At 34.2% G+C, this 21,366-nt stretch overlaps 1 long non-coding RNA gene across 5 annotated transcripts in view; it reads right to left on the reverse strand.

Annotated features, from left to right (window-relative positions):
• The window catches only part of LOC140622260 (uncharacterized), a 279,983-nt gene that overhangs the window by 191,698 nt on the left and 66,919 nt on the right, over positions 1 to 21,366 (reverse strand). The window contains exon 4 of one of the 5 annotated variants that reach the window (XR_012022019.1): positions 9,823 to 9,914. The exons of the other annotated variants lie outside the window; for them this stretch is intronic. This is a non-coding gene — a long non-coding RNA (uncharacterized lncRNA). The remainder of the gene's footprint in view (positions 1 to 9,822; positions 9,915 to 21,366) is intronic. 5 annotated transcript variants of the gene reach the window in all.

The raw sequence follows: 21,366 nt of genomic DNA on the forward strand, positions 1-21,366 counted from the left end.
AATAGCTGTCAAAATGACAGGCGGAATAATAGCAGCAGAAAGAGGAGGAGGAAGAAGAGAGGGAAATGGACGAAGAGGAAGCAGAGGAGTGGAGGAAAAACAAGGAGAGGAAGAAGGAGAAAAAGAAGAATTTTCATTTTTTTCAACATCATCACCTTCTCATTCTCACTCTACACCATGTAGCTCTGAGATATTTTACAGTTTTTAACCATAGTTTGATCGATATTCCTGTGAGAATTGATCTCTCAGGAATTTGCCATTCCCTTAGCTTCTTCAGATGGTCAAAGTGGAATAATATTTGTACATGCTCATCTTTGTTACAAATATTTAAGTCATAGAAGAATTGCAGACAGGCTTTATAAACCAGAACAATAAAAATGCCTTTGTAATGGGACTCTGTAATTAGCCTAAAAAAATGATCATTTGAGAAATGAGTCATCAGTCAGGATATTAAAAGATGAATGTTCATTAATGTCAACAGAAATAAAATATATCCTAAGAAAATGCCCCTGACTCAACTCTCTAATAATCTGTTAAATATATTCTGCTCACAATTGTTTTCCTTAGGTAGCTCCAGGAAGAAGTGCTTATTTTTGCTTTAGGGACTTAGCACTATTACTCCCTCTCTGGAGTGCTTTGTCTCCTTAACTTCTCATTCTCTTACATAAGGCTGGCCTCTTCTTGCCCTTTGGTTAAGAGCTCCAATATGGCTTCCCCACTTTCTGTCACATAATCATTCTCAGCACTCACCTATCATCTTGATCACTGATTGTTTTCCTGCTCATTGACGATTTTATTTTTTTTTCTGTTTGCTCCCTGAGGACAAAAAATTACCTGTTTGGTTCACTAAACTACTGGAATTATAAAGAATGAGGAAGCAGGGGATATGGATGTACTTAAGGCATTTTTATGCCTTTGAAGAGTACAAGTTGATGAACGTTTGCAATCTAAACATAATGTTCTCCAACCTGTACTAAATAGTTTAGATTATATGTGTGTACTTGTTTGTATATACTTTCAAAAAAAAAGCACAGAGTATTACCATTAATGTGGGTCCCTGTGTTGTAATACAATAAGTAGAGTTTATTTTTAAAGGTTTAATTTTTTCCTGTCTCATTTCAGTTACCAAATGTGTGTGTGTAGGTGCTTTATTTCTCTCCTACAGCAAAACAAGGATAGCACTTGTTACAGAATTTTTGACATTGATTTATACTTGGCTCAGAGTGAGGGATGGAGAATGAGGAAAAAAGTTTGTGTTAATTACTTAATTAAACAAATACTTATTAAGCATCTGGGCCAGATCCTAATGTAGACACTTATAATAGTGAATAAAATAGACAAAAATTTTAGAACTGATGGAGCTTAATTATATTCTCATATGGGGAGACAATTAATGGCAATAAATATGAAAATAAGTAAATTGTATAACATGTTAGAGTTAAATAAATGATGTAGTAAAATAAATAGAAAATCACTCTAGATAATAGTAATACCAGTGGATTTGGAAATACTGATGGGAGAGTGTTATAATTTCAATGAGTGATCAGGGGAAGTCTCATTGAAAAGGAGATATTTGAGCAATGATTTCAAGATAGAGAGGCAGTGAGTTTTGTAGTTATTGAGACTAAGGCATTAAAGACAGCATAGCACAAACCACTCTTAGATACCTGCTATGATTGAGCAAAAGTAAGAAATCTAGTAAGACCATAAAAGAATGAGCTAAAACCAGAGATATCAAAGAAATAAGTAAGAGCCAAGTTGTGTAAAGCCTTGTCAGGTAAAAATAAACCAATGATGAGTAAGCCAACACATGACATTAAGTATTCTTCCAACAAATGGGCTTGTTATAGTATGTGATTAAGCAAGAGAACTGGAGAGAAAAGGCTGGAATGGTCCCTTACAACAGAAGTTGTCAATGGTGAGAGACTGTCTTTGCACCCTGGCGATATTTGGTAGTATCTAGAGACCTTTTTAATTGTCATAACTTGGGGAAGGGAAACAATAATACATCTGAAATCTAGTGAGGAGAGACCAGGGATGCTGCTAAATTAATATACCTTAAGTCTAGTGAGGAGAGACCAGGGATACAGTTAGGGATTGTCGTAACTAGTGCAGAAATGGCAAAAAGAAAATTTTTAAAAAGCAGAATTAAGCACAGAAGAGCATTATCCCAGTAATAGTAACATTTGAAGGAATATGAAGAGTAAAAAGTAATTCCATGAGGACTTATCATTTCATATTATTGCTGCTCCAGGCTATATCTTATGTAATGAATGAAACGAGGCCAAAGAAAAACAGTTGTCTTGAGAAAGGAAGCTAAAATTCAAAAGCAGAAAGCATATACTCAGACAAAAAATAATTTCAAGGTCTATCTCCTATGGCAGACATAAGAAGACAATCATAAGTTGAAAGAGACATTTGCTCAGGTCAATATAAAAATGTGCCATTATGTGGTCATGCTTCTTCCATAACTGAATGAAGCTAATGGGCATTCTTAGGTTTATGTATGGCATGAAAGAAACCAGAATTTATCTTTATGTCATGTCAATCTTTCAGAATCACAGAGTCAAAAACTCATATTAGACTATGTTAAAACCTAGGAAAATAGGTCATTCCAATATTTAAGATTGATTATTTTCTATCAGTCCTTCTCTAATATTGCCTGTTTTCTCACTTGCACAGTTTCTGTCTCAAAGACGTGTTTATTCTGCTTCCTCCTAACAAAACAAATACGCTAAGCTACCTTAAAAATAATACATAAATATATACAATATATAAGTGACGTTAAATATATATATATATATATATGCTGTTATATATGTGATTAGAAAAGCAACCATGAACTTAAGAATAGGTTTAGACTCAAAAATGATACTGTGACAGCATGTCTTTGTTTGCCTTTTGAAAATAGTTATCTGTAAATTACCAACCTTACATATAAATGCTATATTTCTGATTCTACCTAAAAATGCTTCCTCTGAGGAAAAAAAGGGTAGTGTGGCTCATGGAAGAAAAATAACATGAAGGAAATGTCAGGTCTCAGAGTGGTAATTTGGGCTTTCTCTGCTGCCTGGCTTCCACATGACCTTGAGCAATGCCTGGCTTCTCTGGCCCTTAATTTATCCATTTCTAAGTGAGCGTAACACCACTAGCTCATAAGATTGTTGTGAGGAGACTTTAATAAAAATGCACTTTTCAAAAATGCTGCATAAATGCTAAATACGAGTAAAATATGTCTCGTTTCCATTACATTTATGGGAACTTTACGCGTGGGTTCTTCTTTAATGAAGAGCACCTCACCAAGCTTCAGCAACCTTTTCAAATGCCATAGAGGCAATCTTTTTATTTATATGAATGCAAGAGGTGTCTCTTATTCACACAGAGAAGCAAGTTGATCATTCAATATATATTCCTTTATAAGGGGAGCATTGTGGATTCACTATATTCTAATTTATTTGATTTTCAGAGAGATTTTAGAGCATAATTAACTCTATCTTAGGGGACTTGAGGAGAAGTAGGTATATATTTGGAGACTATGCTCTAGGTTAGATTAATTACATGCTTTCTAATTTTGTTTTTATATATGTAGTTACATATAAATGGATTTAAAAAAGTAAATAATCTCATAATTAGAATTTGTTAATTAGGCTAGGCTTGTTGAAGTGTTATATCCACTCATTCAAATGTGAAATATTTTTAATAATTATTTAATATTATCCACTTTGAATTGAAATCAAACTAATGAGGAGTGCCGGGGTGGCTCAGTCAGTTAAGCGTCTGCCTTCCACTAAGGGCATGATCCTGGGATCTTGGCAGGGAGCCCCACATCTGGCTCCATGCTCAGCAGAAAGTCTACTTTTCTCTATGCCCCTCCCCTGCTCATACTCTCTCTCAATTAAATAAAATCTTTTTAAAAAATCAAATCAAATTAATGAAGTAAAGTTATGAAATTATAATAATTGGAACTTTTCAAAATCCTATTGCCTGATGTATAGAAGCAGTGTATATACATATAACTCATATTTTGCACACCCTACATATCCTAGAAGAATTGGTTTTAAATCAGGCTGTAAATATGAAAATTCAGCTTATCTTAATTTTTCATTAAAAAACTAAAAAGAAAAGATTGTGACTCCAATGATACCAACATGTAATTTTAACATTATAGTGACACATATATTTCTATTTCTAGCAGACCTACAGATTCCTAAAGTGTTGAGACCAGAAGAGATAGTAATTTAGTCTAGTGATTCTCAAAATGGACTGCTTATTTCAATTACCTCTGAAATTCAAAATATTAATAATACAACTTACTGGGCACTACTTTATTCTGTAGATCTGAGTTAGGCATTTAAAATATCATTTCCTCAATGGCTGTCATGTAACCCATGACAGAAATAATTAATCCAATCAACATATTTAATAAGGAAGAAAAGTGAGTCCTAGAAAGGTTAAGTAATTTAACAAGAATGCATAGCTAATTGGCAGAGCCAAGTCTAAAGTCTTAGTATCTAGGGCCAAGGCGGTATTATAACATTGTTCCCTGAGAAACAAAATATACTCCTAGGCTGAAAATTCTGTAAGTTTCAATTCTATAAATAAATTACTTAAAAAAATTACCATTCAGCCTTTTTCAATTGAATACATGTGTACATGTGTGCATGTTATGTGAGTGGTTCCTGTGCTTTGGATTTTATTTTTTCCCTGAAGCATGTTCCTGCATCCATGAGATTGCTTCTTTCAATAAATTGATTGCATCTAAGTTTAACCTTATTTTGTGTAGAGTTAACACTCTTATTCTGAAAATGTTTAAAATAATCCTTGAATAAAAAAGAAGTCTCCTTATTATTTCCTAAGGCACTTATAGGAGCTGAACACCAGAATGGTAGACCAAGAGGCATGATCCATGTGTTGTGAGTGAGGACAGAATGGTGAGATCTGAAAAATATTCAGGTTCCTGAAAGCTACACATCTATGGAAAGGTATTCAGAGGGATACATTAGTATCAGAAATGGCTTAGGGTAGTAGCTGCGGACACTGTGTTGGAATTTTGTTAATAATATATCAATTATGTTATTTATTCTTACCTAGAGCAGGAAGATGGTTGTTAATATCATATAAACATGTTTATATTCCTTATTGTAAATCAGAATCATTTATATGACAAGACATATATATATATGTAGTTTATCACATGTATGTTCAACCTATATGTATTGTTCACCAACAATATATAACATCGGCATCAACAAAAATGTCTATATTCAACCTAAGCTCTTTTTTTGACCACTGCATTTGTACAATATATTTGTCTATTTTTCATATTCACTCAATGTCTAAAAAGCATTTCAAACTATTTAGAAGAATAAGTTTTTGATATGTTAATCTATGCTTTTTTCCCCCTTTCACCAGGTATTGACCTATTTCCCATCCCTCCTTTCAAGCAAAGATGCACATAACCTGAAGTGAGGGATCAGCAAAGCGAAAAAGACCAAAAGATGTTGAGTTCTCTCTGGATTTGTCTTCAGTTTGTAAAACTTGGATATATAGTTAAAATGTGTGAGGAAAGAATAGGCAAAACGCTGAAACTTCCCAGGAAATACTATCTCCCCCCAAAAAAATTGCCCTGGGTTATATATAATTCATATTTGGGTACAAAGAGAAGCACTGTGTATTCAATATCTATATTTTAATTCATTTGAATGAAAGTTGGATCATAGAGAGGCATCTGGCACTCCACTACCACATGCAGAGAAGGTATGAGGACACCATAGAGGAAATGGACATGTGCAGAATCAGGAGGCAGAGTCATCTGAAGTCTAGTAGAGAGTCCTGACTTACCTCTACAAAGACCACTTCTCATCCCTCTTGGATAATTACTCTTACTCATTTTCAGAACTTCGTTACACTGTGACTTCCTCACAAATGCCCTCTGTTATATGCTCTCAAACACTTTACTATTTAGCACTTATATAACATTTAAAATTGGAAATTTAATTGAATGATTTTATGATAATGTGTATTTTTAGGATAATTTCTTCTTCCATACTGTGAAAACACTATATGAGGGCCTTGTTGATTGTTTGTTCAGTGCCTAGTGCATAGTAGGTGCTCAGTCAATAATTTTTCAAAGAATAAATGAATGAAATATGACTATCATCATCATTAACTTTGTGTAGTGTTTCACAGTTGTGTTGTGGTTGAGCCAAAAGATCTAAGAACATACTCATATATCTAGAAAAATATTTTTGTGTGTGTGTTCATCAATCTTCAAGGCTACTTGAGGATTTTGCAGCTATTGGAGGGCCTTCCTCCTGCTTCATTCTGAGATATGTTGATCTCACAAAGCCAATTTCTTATGTACACCTGAGAAAGAATTAAGAAAACCAAAGACAATAAAGGCCATCCCCAAACTAAATCATGGATAAAGTATATTTCATATGATATTAAAAACTCTTTTAGGAGACACCTGGGTAGCTCAGTGGTTGAGCATCTGCCTTTGGCTCGGATGTGGTCTCAAAGTCCTGGGATCGAGTCCCACATCAGGCTTCCCTTGAGGAGCCTATTTCTCTTCTGCTTATGACTTTGCCTCTCTCTCTGAGTCTCTAATGAATAAATAAATAAAATCTTAAAAAAAAAAAAACTCTTTTTAGAATTAGCAGATTAAATGTCAAAAAATTGACGTTTGCTTGGACTCATGTATCTGTGATTATGCTATTAGCTGTCTCCTTTTTCCTTCTTATATGGGTAGAATTCTTACAATGCTTGGAATTCCCTTCTTGATAAGTAGGTTAAATGCACAATGTGGTACTGCTTTATAGTTTCTAGATGGTTGTATAAAGCAAAAAGTTAATGTGTTTTTAAGAAAATAAGTGATTGGTTACAAACTCTGTCCTTTTTTCATTTATTACAAGCTCTGTTTTCCAACAGTTTGCTGACTCCTTTGTCATTGGCAAACGGTTTGTGTGATTGAGTGTTTTTCTCTCTGGGTTTCTTGGTTTCCTGGACATGATTCGTCTTAGGACTAACTTGTATGAGTTTAGGGCAAATATACTTCAAGGGTGGAAAATTTGTTAACTTTTTCACTAAATTAAAAAGTAATCTTAAAAAAAAAGAGAGAGAAAAGCTTTGGGCTTTTAGAGAAAAGCCATTTCCAAATAACCATTTCCAAATGACCTTCCTACCAATTTAAACATTCCTTGTTTCTTTAGAGTATCACATTCTACAACCATCTTTTAAGAACTCTCAATTCTTAAAAACAATTCGCCTCTAATAAATTTATTTTAAAAATTTAAAATACAATATCATTCTCACTTTCATAAGAGCTCTCCAGGGATCCCTGGGTGGCGCAGCGGTTTGGCGCCTGCCTTTGGCCCAGGGCGCGATCCTGGAGACCCGGGATCGAATCCCACGTCAGGCTCCCGGTGCATGGAGCCTGCTTCTCCCTCCTCCTGTGTCTCTGCCTCTTTCTCTCTCTCTATGTCTATCATGAATAAATAAATAAATCTTTAAAAAAAAAAAAAAGATATTCATAAGAGCTCTCTGAATAATAACATCTATTATTACACCCACTGCCATTTCAAAGATAAGGATATTAAAGTTTAATGGAATCAAATCACATGCATAAGGCTATACAAGATGTACACAGTAGAGCTAAAATTTAAATCAGTTTTACAACGTCGGATATAATTTTTCTATTTCATCATACTTCTCTCCCATACAAAGTGATATTAGTAACTTTTAGAGCTAGGCATTGTCAGTAAATAAACCATATCAACAATTGTTCTTTCAGTTATAAGTTATCTGCAATTTTGTCAATAGGGTCCTTTTGACTCTACAAATGTTTAGATATATAAGAGATTTTGGAGCTATAATTTTACATGATCTACATTAAATATTATTTAGTGTGAACTATTTTCTGCATTAGGAAGCTGAGGCCCATAGTGAATACATATAACCAACCTCCAACCTAGTCCATTGCCACACACCTATTTGGCAGCTTAGCAGATACTAGTATTGATTCTTCTAACATGTTTCTATTTTATGTAAACATTCAAGTAATTGTATATCTAGCAAAAATACCTAAGAGAGTGGTTGTCAACACTGCCTCATCTAGGAGGTTTCTGATAAAAATCAAGGCCCAGGAACAATGAATTAAACCTCTGGAGTGAGGTCTTGGCAACGGTATTTTTATAAAGTTCCTCAAGTTCATCCTAAAGTGTAGCATGGGTGGAGAACCCATAGTTCAAAAACGATCTAGTTGCCAAATATTGTCTTGAGCATTCAAATTGCAGTTTTCTCTATTAACTAAACATTCCATGTTTCATTCTGATTTCCTTCATAAATGTCATTTCCTATTGTTCCTCCAATGAGTTGAGTATTAATATGTGTGTGTGTGTGTGTGTGTTTAATCTCAACTACCTCTGTGTAAAGGAAAGCAGAGTTTGCCTTTCTAACAGGCTTTGTGGAAGGCATAGAGGTAAAATTCTGCTTTAAGCATTTATATGAATGACTGAATGTGTATGTCTGGGACCTTCTGAAAATGAAACTGAAAACAACTTGAATTAAAATATCTTGTAATTTTTGCTTAACATTTTTATCTCTAAACTATCAGATATATGTTCATTATAAATTTATAGGTGAAGCAAGTGAATGCTATTTAATTCTGATATGTTTACCCTGCTTACCATTCTCAACCATGTTCTTTAGGGTAAGGCATTATAATTCAGTCACTTGTTTAAAATGTGTATTAACAGTTATAACTATGTATGTTTTTTAACTTCTCTTTTTATGCATCATCTCATTTCCATCAGTGAAATTTAGTTTTCTCCTTAATTTAGGAAATGTCTGAAGGGGAAATGATTAACTGAGTGAGCCTTTATGCAAATTGCCCCATAATAAATACATTAATTAGGTGAATAATAATAATAATAACAACTAAGAAAAAGGACACACCAAGGTAAATCATAGTGTGAATATACATGAGCCCATAAGTAATGTGGTTTGATATAATGCATGCATTGGCATTAAAGAAGCACTTATCTTTATATGGCATGTGATTGGTATTTCGATATATTAAGTACATATAACCAGGTATTTTTATTTTCTCCAGGTTTTACTAATGGTCTCATGGTGAACCATTGTATGACTCTGTGATTAAAACTCTAGATGTATATAAATGCTGACAAAATAAAATCCAGACAATAGATCATAATTATTTTGAGGAGAGGTATCAAAATTAGAAGCTATGTATTTGGTAGCTATACTATTCTTGAATGGGAAATAAAGCTTCCCTTCCTATAGTAAATATTCTAAGGTAGTCTACGCTTCACTAATTTACAAATAAAAAATAAACTGAAGAGTAGTAAATGTGTTCAAGTTCATGGTTATAACTATACATGCCTTCATAAAATAAAGACACATTCATATTTTGGTTCTGATTTCCATATTTAAGTTTCTGTAAAACGTATTCTGAGAAAACATATATACAACCTAGTTTAAAAGATAAGTTTATAATGCTTATAATAAATTCAGAATAAATTTAAATTATGAGTTCCTTTTATCATGAGTTTATAAAAATCTTGAAACATCAACCCAGTGGGTTGGAAATATCGACAAAATATCAAAACTGTCTTCATTTACTACAGAATTCTGTTTTCCAACCTTTCTTGACAATATATGTCATCTTGACAAGCCAGTTAGCATAAATGACTTACAACTCCCTGAACCCTTGTATTTAATATAGTCAGGACCCTGCACTTCAAATTGTCATACACCATTATCATGTTTCAGGATGTCAGTCTCTTATCTGAAGGATATTACCTCCCCAAAGTGTAAATTCTTCTGATATTTTGTCTTTCGATGTCAGCATCAAAATATGTGATCTTTGATCACTAATCTAATCCTTTATGGAGCTGTAAACAGAGAACAACAAAGCAAGAATTTTGTTTTGATTGATAGATTGTTATTTTGTGATCTTCGGATTCAAGGAATTATTTTTAGTGACTGTTTATATCTTCTATCATTCAGGATCATATCGAAACCTTTATTATTGCAAAATTTAAATGAAAATACTTTAATTTTTTAGCTATTTATGGCCTTCAGCAGCTTTCAATTTTAATTTTCAAAGCAGTTATTCTCCGAAGGCAAACTAAATTAATAAAATTTGATTCTTATATACCTCTTGTGAATAACAATCAGTAGAATTTCACATGCTACATGCAAATAAAGAACGCTTAAATAACAGTTTAGACAAATCATAAAAATTTTAGACATTTAAGACCTAGCTGTATCCATCAACTAATGTGAACTTGATAAAATTGGACACCCTGGGTACTGACCTTTTTCTAAATATTGCCCAATAATACCCATGACTGGAAAGGTCTAACACGGCAAATCAACGTAGCTGAACACTTACGTATATAATTAATTAGAATTACTTGTAAGAGCAAACTAATAGGGGAAAAAAAAAAAACAATGTACTAAACAGTAGGAATTAAGGTCAAATCACAATGCATTACAGTAGATTATGCCATGCCAATATTTTACTTTTGATGAAAGGAGATTAATGCTTTCAGGTTTTTATTGTGCTGTTGAAGGGCTAGAGGTTTATACCTCACCAGCCTACAGTATTCAAAGAATGGAAAGCCTTCTTTAAGCTGAAGATATTTAAACATTTAACTTAACATATGATTTTAAATATTCATGATTAAGAGAAAATACATGAAATCCAGTGGACCTGTATAATAAACAACTCAAAAGCTTTTATAATATTTAAGAGGTATATAAATCACGCAGCTATCTGCAAGAAATGACTAGTGACTGAACACTCATTTCACATTCTGTAAATGTTTGAGGCATCCACACCTGCAAACACTGCTAGAACCCGAAGATCTGAAAGTTAGGTTTACACCCAGATAAAACTCATCATTTATGGAAAACACAGGATATGAATATATACATTAGAAAAGATTACATAAAATATCTGAAGGTTTAATAGGAATCAACAATTCCCCATTTTCACATAGCTAACAAGTAGTTATGGACTTGAAGACACCACTAAAGAAACTCTAAAATTTTTCGTATGTCAGAAATTTGAATGGACAAATCCCCAAATCATATTTTGTATAAAAGGACCACAGCATTATGCACTAAGAATCTGAATCTAAAATCATTCCAGTGGAAACAAATTAAATTTGCAGCTGAGTAAAACAAGACATGAAAGCAAAAGTCTTACCAGCAAATGAAACTCAAGAATGCAGTCTGACATTAAAATTCTTTTATGATTTTTTTTGAAAACCTAGTAATCATTCTTACAGTACCTTCTTCATAGTGGCTAAGCAGATTTAAAAATCTGAATTGTAGGGATCCCTGGGTGGCGCAGCGGTTTGGTGCCTGCCTTTGGCCCAGGGCGCGATCCTGGAGACCCGGGATCGAATCCCACATCAGGCTCCCGGTGCATGGAGCCTGCTTCCCCCTCTGCCTATGTCTCTGCCTCTCTCTCTCTCTCTCTCTCTCTCTCTCTGTGACTATCATAAATAAAAAAAAAAAAATCTGAATTGTATAAGCAAGTATGTCAATGTATACAATGTTTTCTTGGTGATAAAAAAAAAAAAGCCACTGGTAAGAACAGCAAAGAGATTAAGAAAAGATTCCAAATTATCATTTAAACTAATACATATTTCTTTGATAGCCTCTAAAATAACACTTAATACATTTTACTGAAATACATTGTATTATATTTGCCTTCAGCCATGCTAATACATTTGGCTGAATCTCTCATTAAAAAAAAAAAAGGGACAGTGAGAGTAGGTGATGACAAGTTGAACTTTTCTAATAAGTCTTATTGCAATGCAAATTTACATTCGATTGCTGTATATATAAGGGATAATTTGGACAGATGTTTAACTGACTTCCCCGATTAAAATTCACCATAAATGAACTGTCAAATTTAAATTGCTCTAAGCACAAAAGCCAACAAAGTCAAATTAAAGTAACTAAACAGTAAAAAAAAGATTACTGCATCTTGGTAAAGGAAAAAAATTTAAAATAATTAAATGAAGGGTAGCCTTGTGTGTGACAAAATAAGATGAAATAATTACTTGAATTTGACCTACCCAAGTACTTCTTTTAAGAATGTCTTTCTATGTGAAAGAAAAGACAGGAAAAGTGGATAATGTTTGGTTTGGCTTGGCTTGGGTGGGTTTTTTGTTTTGTTTTGTTTTTTCACCTGAGCTAAGTTAGTATTTTCTCTTTACATATGAAAGAGGATACATAATTTCCCGCTGTGTTTACTATTGAGAAGGGACTTTTCCTACCACTTCAGGAAGAAACAGCAGGAGAAAAACATTCCAGAGATTCTATAAACCACTTTGCTTTTTTCCAGGGGGGAGGAATGATTTACCTGACTACTACAACTGGGAGTGGGAAATAAATATAAAGACTGCCCTTCAGAGCTCCCTCCCTGGGAACTGGCTGCCTGAAAAGAGGATACTTGAGATCTGCTGATGTCCATGTCAGTCAGCTGTCCAACACCGCCTGTGACATCATAGTGCTCTCACCTGTAATATACATTAAGAGCTCCATTTGGCCCAAGTCCATTTCACCTTCCCTACGTTAGATTAATGTGGGGCGGGGAGGGGGTTGATTTTGATTTTGAGTCTAGCTCCAAAATGATTCCAAACTTGGGTTTTAAAGGAGGGTGCTGGCCATGTCTATGTCTTCCTCTGTGAGATTTCTGTTCATGTCTTTTGCCCATTTCATGATTGGATTGTTTGTTTCTTTGCTGTTGAGTTTAATAAGTTCTTTATAGACCTTGGAAACTAGCCCTTTACCTGATACGTCATTTGCAAATATCTTCTACTATTCTGTAGGTTGTCTTGTAGTTTTGTTGACTGTTTATTTTGCTGTGCAAAAGCTTCTTATCTTGATGAAGTCCCAATAGTTCATTTTTGCTTTTGTTTCTTTTGCCTTCGTGGATGTATCTTGCAAGAAGTTACTGTGGCTGAGTTAAAAAGGGTGTTGCCTGTGTTCTCCTCTAGGATTTTGATGGAATCTTGTCTCACATTTAGATCTTTCATCCATTTTGAGTTTATCTTTATGTATGGTGCAAGAGAGTGGTCTAGTTTCATTCTTCTGCATGTGGATGTCCAATTTTCCCAGCACCATTTATTGAAGAGACTGTCTTTCTTCCAATGGATAGTGTTTCCTCCTTTATTGAATATTAGTTGACCATAAAGTTGAGGGTCCACTTCTGGGTTCTCTATTCTGTTACATTGATCTATGTGTCTGTTTTTGTGCCAGTACCACACTGTCTTGATGACCACAGCTTTGTAGTACAACCTGAAATCTGGCATTGTGATGCCCCCAGATATGGTTTTCTTTTTTAAAATTCCCCTGGCTATTCGGGGACTTTTCTGATTCCACACAAATCTTAAAATAATTTGTTCTAACTCTCTGAAGAAAGTCTATGGTATTTTGATAGGGATTGCATTAAACGTGTAAATTGCCCTGGGTAACATTGACATTTTCACAATATTAGTTCTGCCAATCCATGAGCATGGAATATTTTTCCATCTCTTTGTGTCTTCCTCAATTTCTTTCAGAAGTGTTCTATAGTTTTTAGGGTATAGATCCTTTACCTCTTTGGTTAGGTTTATTCCTAAGTATCTTATGCTTTTTGGGTGCAATTGTAAATGGGATTGACTCCTTAATTTCTCTTTCTTCAGTCTCATTGTTAGTGTATAGAAATGCCACTGATTTCTGGGCATTGATTTTGTATCCTGCCACGCTACCAAATTGCTGTATGAGTTCTAGCAATCTTGGGGTGGAGGCTTTTGGGTTTTCTATGTAGAGTATCATGTCATCGGCGAAGAGGGAGAGTTTGACTTCTTCTTTGCCAATTTGAATGCCTTTAATGTCTTTTTGTTGTCTGATTGCTGTGGCTAGGACTTCCAGTACTATGTTGAATAGCAGTGGTGAGAGTGCACATCCCTGTCTTGTTCCTGATCTTAGGGAAAAGGCTCCCAGTGCTTCCCCATTGAGAATGATATTTGCTGTGGGCTGTTCGTAGATGGCTTTTAAGATGTTGAGGAATGTTCCCTCTATCCCTACACTCTGAAGAGTTTTGATCAGGAATGGATGCATCACTTGCCATCAGGGAAATACAAATCAAAACCACAATGAGATACCACCTCACACCAGTGAGAATGGGGAAAATTAATAAGGCAGGAAACAACAAATGTTGGAGAGGATGAGGAGAAAAGGGAACCCTCTTGCACTGTTGGTGGGAATGTGAACTGGTGCAGCCACTCTGGAAAACTGTGTGGAGGTTCTTCAAACAGTTAAAAATATACCTGCCCTACGACCCAGCAATTGCACTGTTAGGGATTTACCCCAAAGATACAGATGCAATGAAATGCCGGGACACTTGCACCCCGATGTTTATAGCAGCAAAGTTCACAATAGCTAAACTGTGGAAGGAGCCTCGGTGTCCATCGAAAGATGAATGGATAAAGAAGATGTGGTTTATGTATACAATGGAATATTACTCAGCCATTAGAAACAACAAATACCCACCATTTGCTTCAACGTGGATGGAACTGGAGGGTATTATGCTGAGTGAAGTAAGTCAATCGGAGAAGGACAAACATTATATGTTCTCATTCATTTGGGGAATATAAATAATAGTGAAAGGGAATATAAGGGAAGGGAGAAGAAATGTGTGGGAATTATCAGAAAGGGAGACAGAACATAAAGACTCCTAACTCTGGGAAACAAACTAGGGGTGGTGGAAGGGGAGGAGAGTGGGGGGTGAGGGTGATTGGGTGATGGGCACTGAGGGGGGCACTTGACAGGATGAGCACTGGGTGTTATTCCGTATGTTGGTAAACTGAACACCAATAAATAATAAATTTATTAAAAATAAAAAATAAAAAAAATAAAAAAAAAAAATAAATAGAGGGTGCTATTTGTCATCTATCTACAATCTACATATACACGATACCAACACATGATAGCAATTGTACCAATTAAATCATTTTCTTTGATCAGTTAAGTTCTCCTTTAGAATTTTTTTTTATTTTTTAAAAAATGTTTTAAGATTTATTTATTTATTCATGATAGACATAGAGAGAGAGAGAGAGAGAGGGAGAGGGAGAGGCAGAGACACAGGAGGAGGGAGAAGCAGGCTCCATGCCGGGAGCCCAATGTGGGACTCGATTCCGGGACTCCAGGATCGCGCTCTCGGCCAAAGGCAGGCACTAAACCGCTGAGCCACCTGGGGATCCCCTCTCCTTTAGAATTTAATTAAAATATGAAGCATATCTGCTTCTTCATGGGATTCTTTATTTTTTCACCTCAGATTATACTGTTTCTGTGACCACATTACATTGTTTCATGTATTTTGCCTGTTTTTTTTGTTTGGTACTTTTAGTTGTTTCACATGGGAGGGTAAATCTGACTAATGTTAATCCATCTTGATCAGAAGTGGAAGAACTTGGCTTTCCATTTGTACTGTCTCTTTATATCCATCTATAGTTATTCTCAAAGAAGGTATCAAAATATTCAATTATACTTCCCAGTCTAGCATATTAGATCATCTATCCATTCAATTTTATTTCATAGAGAGCTACTGCTAAGAGCCCTTCATCCTTTGATTCAAGATGTCTTTATCATTTTCTTTTCGTTGGCTTTATTTTTTAGAGGAGTTTTAGGTTCACAGAAAAATTGAGAAAAAAGTACAGGGAGCTCATATATACAATCTACCCCCAAAACACAAAAATTATCAACATCCCGACCAAAGATGTAGATTTGTTACAATTGATGAACCTATACTGACACATCATAATCATCCAAAATCCATAGTTTACATTCAGGTTCATTCTTCATACCAAATATTAAGTTTGGATGAATGTATAATAATATGTATCCAACAATATGGTACCATACAGAGTATTTTCACTGTCTTAAAAATCCTCTGTGCTCCATCTACTGATTAATCCTTTACCCCACTCCTGAAAACCACTGATCTTTTTTAGTGTCTCCAAAGTTTTACCTTTTTCATAATGTTATGTCATATAGTTGGAATCATATAGTAGATAGCCTTTTCAGATTGGTTTCTTTCACTTAATTACAGACTTTTAAAATTCTACGTATTTTCATGGCTTGATGGTTTATTTCTATTTAGCATTAAATAATACTCCGTTGTCTGGATGTGCTATAGTTTATTGATCCATTCATTTAATGAAGACCATTTAGATTGCTTGCAAGTTTTAGCAATAATGAATGAATTTGCTATAAACAGCTGTGTCTAGGATTTTGTGTGGACAGAAGTTTTCAACTCTATGGCAAAAATATCAAGTGATATAACTGCTGGATTGTATGCTGAGTATGTTTAGTTTCACAAGAAACCACCAAACTGTCTTCCAAATTAACAATGAACAAGAGTTCTTATTTTTCTACATGACCACCAACATTTGATATTGTAAGTGTTCTGGAAGTTGGCTCTTCTCTTATGTGCGTAGTAATTTTAATTTGCATTTCTCTGATACCGTATTATGCAAGCAGCCTTTAATATTCTTACTTGTCAACTGTGTATCTTCTCTGGTAAGGCCTTTTGTTAAGGTCTTTGGATAATTTTATAGGTGGTTTGTTTTCTTATTGTTGAGTTATACAATTTTTTGTATATTTTTGCTAATAGTCTTTAATTAGATGCCATCTTTTGCAAATAATTTCTCCCAGTCTGTGGCTTGTTTTCTCATTTTCTTGACATTGTCTTTTGCAGAACAGAAGGGTTTTTGTTTTTTGTTTTAATTTAATGAAGTCCAGCTTATCAGTTACTTCTTTCACAGACTGTGCCTTCAGTGTTCATCTAAAAAAGTCATCACCATACTCAAGAACTTAGAATTTCCCTAATGTTACCTTCAAGAAGTTATAGTTTCATGTTTTACATAAGCATCTACTTTGGCTTAATTTTTCTAAAGAACATAAGGTCTGTGACTAGATTCATTTTTTTGCATGTTTGTCCAGTATCATTTATTTAAAAGACTCTCTTTACTCCATTCTATGGCCTTTATTCTTTACTAAAGATCAACTGACTATTTTTACATAAGTCTATTTTTGGCTTCTCTATTCAGTTTCATTGATCTATTTGTCTATTCTTTCGCCAATACCACACTGTCTTACTGACTACTCTAACTTTATAGTAAGACTTTGGACAATACTCTCAGTCCTCTAATTTTGTCCTCCTTAAATACAAGTTTGGCTATTTTGGCTCTTTTGTCTCTCTATTTAAGTTTTAGAGTCTTTACTGAAAACCACAAAAATATCTTACTGGAACTTTAATTGGAATTGTATTCAACCGATTTGAGAACTGAAACTGACATCTTCACAATTGTGAGTCTTCCTATCCATGGAGATGGGAGTATCTCTCTATTTAGTCCTATATTGATTTTATTCATCATCAGTTTGTGTTCTTTGTATAGTGATATTCTATATATTTTGGTACATGTATATGTATGTATGTAGGTATCTATCTATATATCTATAGTTAGATTTATACCTAAGATTTTCATTTTTAGGGGGCGCTAATATAGATGGCATTGTTTTTTTTAATTTTTTTTAATTCAAATTTCACTTGTTCATTGCTAGTGTTATAGAAAGGCAACTGATTCTGCATATTAGCCTTTATCCTTGCCAAAATCACTTAATAGTTTCAGAGGTTTTTTTGTTGGTTCTTTTAGATTTTGTGTATAGACCATCTTGTCATCTTATGTCAACAAAAAGTTTTATTTCTTCCTTCCCAGTCTGTATATTTTTAATTTCCTTCTCTTGTCTTATTGGCTTAGCTTAAAGTTATAGTTCTATGTATGCAATGTTGCAAGAGTGGTAAGAGGGGACATCTTGCCTCCTCTCTGATCTTGGTGGGAAAGCTTTAAGTTCCAGAACCATTAAGTATGATGTTAGTTATAGAAATTGTGTATATTTTCTTTATCAAGTAGAAAAATACCCCCTCCTGTCTTATTTTACTGAAAATTATTATCATTAGTGGGTGTTGGATTTGAACAAATGCTTTTTCTGCATCTATTGATATGATCATGTGATTTTTCTTTTTTAGCCTGTTGATATGATGGACTACATTGTTTTTTAAATGTTGAGAAAATATTGCCTATCTCGGATAAATACCACCAAGTCATGTTGTATAATTCTTTTTATAACTATTGGATCTAATATATTTTGTTGAGGATGTTCCATCTATGTTCATGTAGTTCTTATAATATCTTAGTCTAATTTTGGTATTAGGGTAATGTTGCCCTCATCTAATGAATTGGGAAGTATTACCTGTGCTTATAATCCTCTGAAGAGATTGGTATAACTTCTTCCTTAAATGTTTGGAAGAATCCACCAGTGAACCCATCTGGACCTGGTACCTTTATGTTTGGAAGATTCATTCAATTTCTTTAATATAGATAAATCAAATCACCAATTTCTTAATAGTTTTTGGTAGATTATGTCTTTCAAGGAATTTGCCCTTTTCATATAGCTTATCAATGTATGGGCATAGACTTATTATTTCAATGAACATGGTATCTCTCTTTTATTGCTTTTTAAAAAAAAGATTTCATTTATTCATGAGAGACACAGAAAGACAGGGAGAGACACAGGCAGAGGGAGAAGCAGGCTCTTTTTGGGGAGCCTAATGCGGGGTTAGATCCCGGGATCCCAGGACCAGGCCCTGAGCCAAAGGCAGATGCTCAACCACTGAGCCTCTCTCTTTTATTTCTGATAATAACTTGTGCCTTATATCTTTTTTTGTCCTTAACTCTGCCAGTGGCTTATCCATTCTACAATTCCATTTTCTCTCCTTTCTTAACATATACATTATACTTTTTGTAATAACTTTTTTAGATGGTACTAATTCAAGTCCAGTTTCAAATACACTTACACCACTTGATGAGTAGTCTGAGTTCTTAATAATAAAATAATCTTAATTTTCCCCCTGTGTCTTGTTTCACTGCTGTCATTCATTTTACTTACAATAAACATACATAAGTGCATATATACTAAATATACATATTATATATTTATTATATTATTTGTTATATTTATAATAAACATATTTACATATTAAACATATATTTCTGATGTCCATAACATATATAATCACACGCACTGTTGGCATCATTAATTTGAATTATTAAACCAACTAAGTGGAAGAAAAATAACAGTTTTCATTTTACCTTCACTTATTTCTTTGATGGTCTTCCTTTTCTTTATGAAGATTCAAGTTTCGACTCATATCATTTTCTTTATCTCCAAATAATTTTTAACATTTCTTGCCAGACAGGTCTACTGGCAACTAATTTCCTAAGTTTTTGTTTGTTTGAGTAAGTCATTATTTGACCTCCAGTTTTAAAGAATAATTAATCAGGGTACTGAATTCAATGTTGTTGTTGCTTTTTCTTTTTTTTTTTTTAACACATTTAGTTGATCTTTATTTTTTTGTTTGTTTGTTTTTTTATTTTTTTATTTTTTTAATTTATTTTTTATTGGTGTTCAATTTACTAACATACAGAATAACCCCCAGTGCCCGTCACCCATTCACTCCCACCCCCCACCCTCCTCCCCTTCTACCACCCCTAGTTCGTTTCCCAGAGTTAGCAGTCTTTACGTTCTGTCTCCCTTTCTGATATTTCCCACACATTTCTTCTCCCTTCCCTTATATTCCCTTTCACTATTATTTATATTCCCCAAATGAATGAGAACATATAATGTTTGTCCTTCTCCGATTGACTTACTTCACTCAGCATAATACCCTCCAGTTCCATCCACGTTGAAGCAAATGGTGGGTATTTGTCATTTCTAATAGCTGAGTAATATTCCATTGTATACATAGACCACAGCTTCTTTTCCATTCATCTTTTGTTGGACACCGAGGCTCCTTCCACAGTTTGGCTATCGTGGCCATTGCTGCTAGAAACATCAGGGTGCAGGTGTCCTGGCGTTTCATTGCATTTGTATCTTTGGGGTAAATCCCCAACAGTGCAATTGCTGGGTCGTAGGGCAGGTCTATTTTTAACTGTTTGAGGAACCTCCACACAGTTTTCCAGAGTGGCTGCACCAGTTCACATTCCCACCAACAGTGTAAGAGGGTTCCCTTTTCTCCGCAATCCTCTCCAACATTTGTTGTTTCCTGCCTTGTTAATTTTCCCCATTCTCACTGGTGTGAGGTGGTATCTCATTGTGGTTTTGATTTGTATTTCCCTGATGGCAAGTGATGCAGAGCATTTTCTCATATGCATGTTGGCCATGTCTATGTCTTCCTCTGTGAGATTTCTGTTCTTAACAATATGTATTCCACTCTCTTCTTGTTTGCATGGTATGAAAAGAAGTCAAATATAATTTCTATATTTGTTCCTCTACAGACAAGGTATTTTTTCCTCTGGTTTCTTTCAGAATTTATTTTCATTTTTTATTTTTTTAAAGATTTATTTATTTATTCATGAGAGACACAGAGAGAGAGGCAGAGACATAGGCAGAGCGAGAAGCAGGCTCCCTGCAGTAAACGAGATATGGGACTCAATCCTGGACTCCAGGATCACGCCCTGAGTTGAAGGCAGATGCTCAACAGCAGAGCCACCTAGGTATTCTTCAGAATTTTTTTTCTCTTTGTTTTTCTATAGTTTGAAAATAATATACGTAGGTTAGTTTTCTTTTCTTTTTTTCTTTTCTCTTTCTCTCCTTCTTTATTCTTTTTGTCATTTATCTTACCTTACCAGTGCTATATGGATCTGTGCTGTGGTATCTGGAATTAATTTAGGAAAATTTTCCGTTATTGTTTCAGATGTTTCTTCTGTTCCTTTCTCTCTTCTTGTATTCTCATTATGTGGATGTTATAACTTTTGTAATTGTCACTCAGGCCTTGGATATTCAGTGTTTTATTTTGTTGTTTTTTGTTTGTCTTTGTTGTTGTTTTGTTTTTTAGTCTTTTTTCTTTGCTTTTGGGGTTTAAGAATTCTATTGATGTATCCTATAGTTTTTTGGTATCATTGGAGTCACAATCTTTTCTTTTTAGTTTTTTAATGAAAAATTAAGATAAGCTGAATTTTCATATTTACAGCCTGATTTAGAACCAATTCTTCTAGGATATGTAGGGTGTGCAAAATCTAAGAGTTATATGTATATACACTGCTTATATACATCAGCCAATAGGATTTTGAAAAGTTCCAATTATTATACTTTCATAACTTTACTTCATTAATTTGATTTGATTTTTTTACAAGATTTTATTTAATTGAGAGAGAGTATGAGCAGGGGAGGGGCATAGAGAAAAGTAGACTTTTTTTTTTTTTTTCCAGCTGTGTCCAG

This window comes from Canis lupus, chromosome 31 (genome assembly GCF_048164855.1).
Source record: "Canis lupus baileyi chromosome 31, mCanLup2.hap1, whole genome shotgun sequence".
Taxonomy (NCBI): Eukaryota; Metazoa; Chordata; class Mammalia; order Carnivora; family Canidae; genus Canis; species Canis lupus.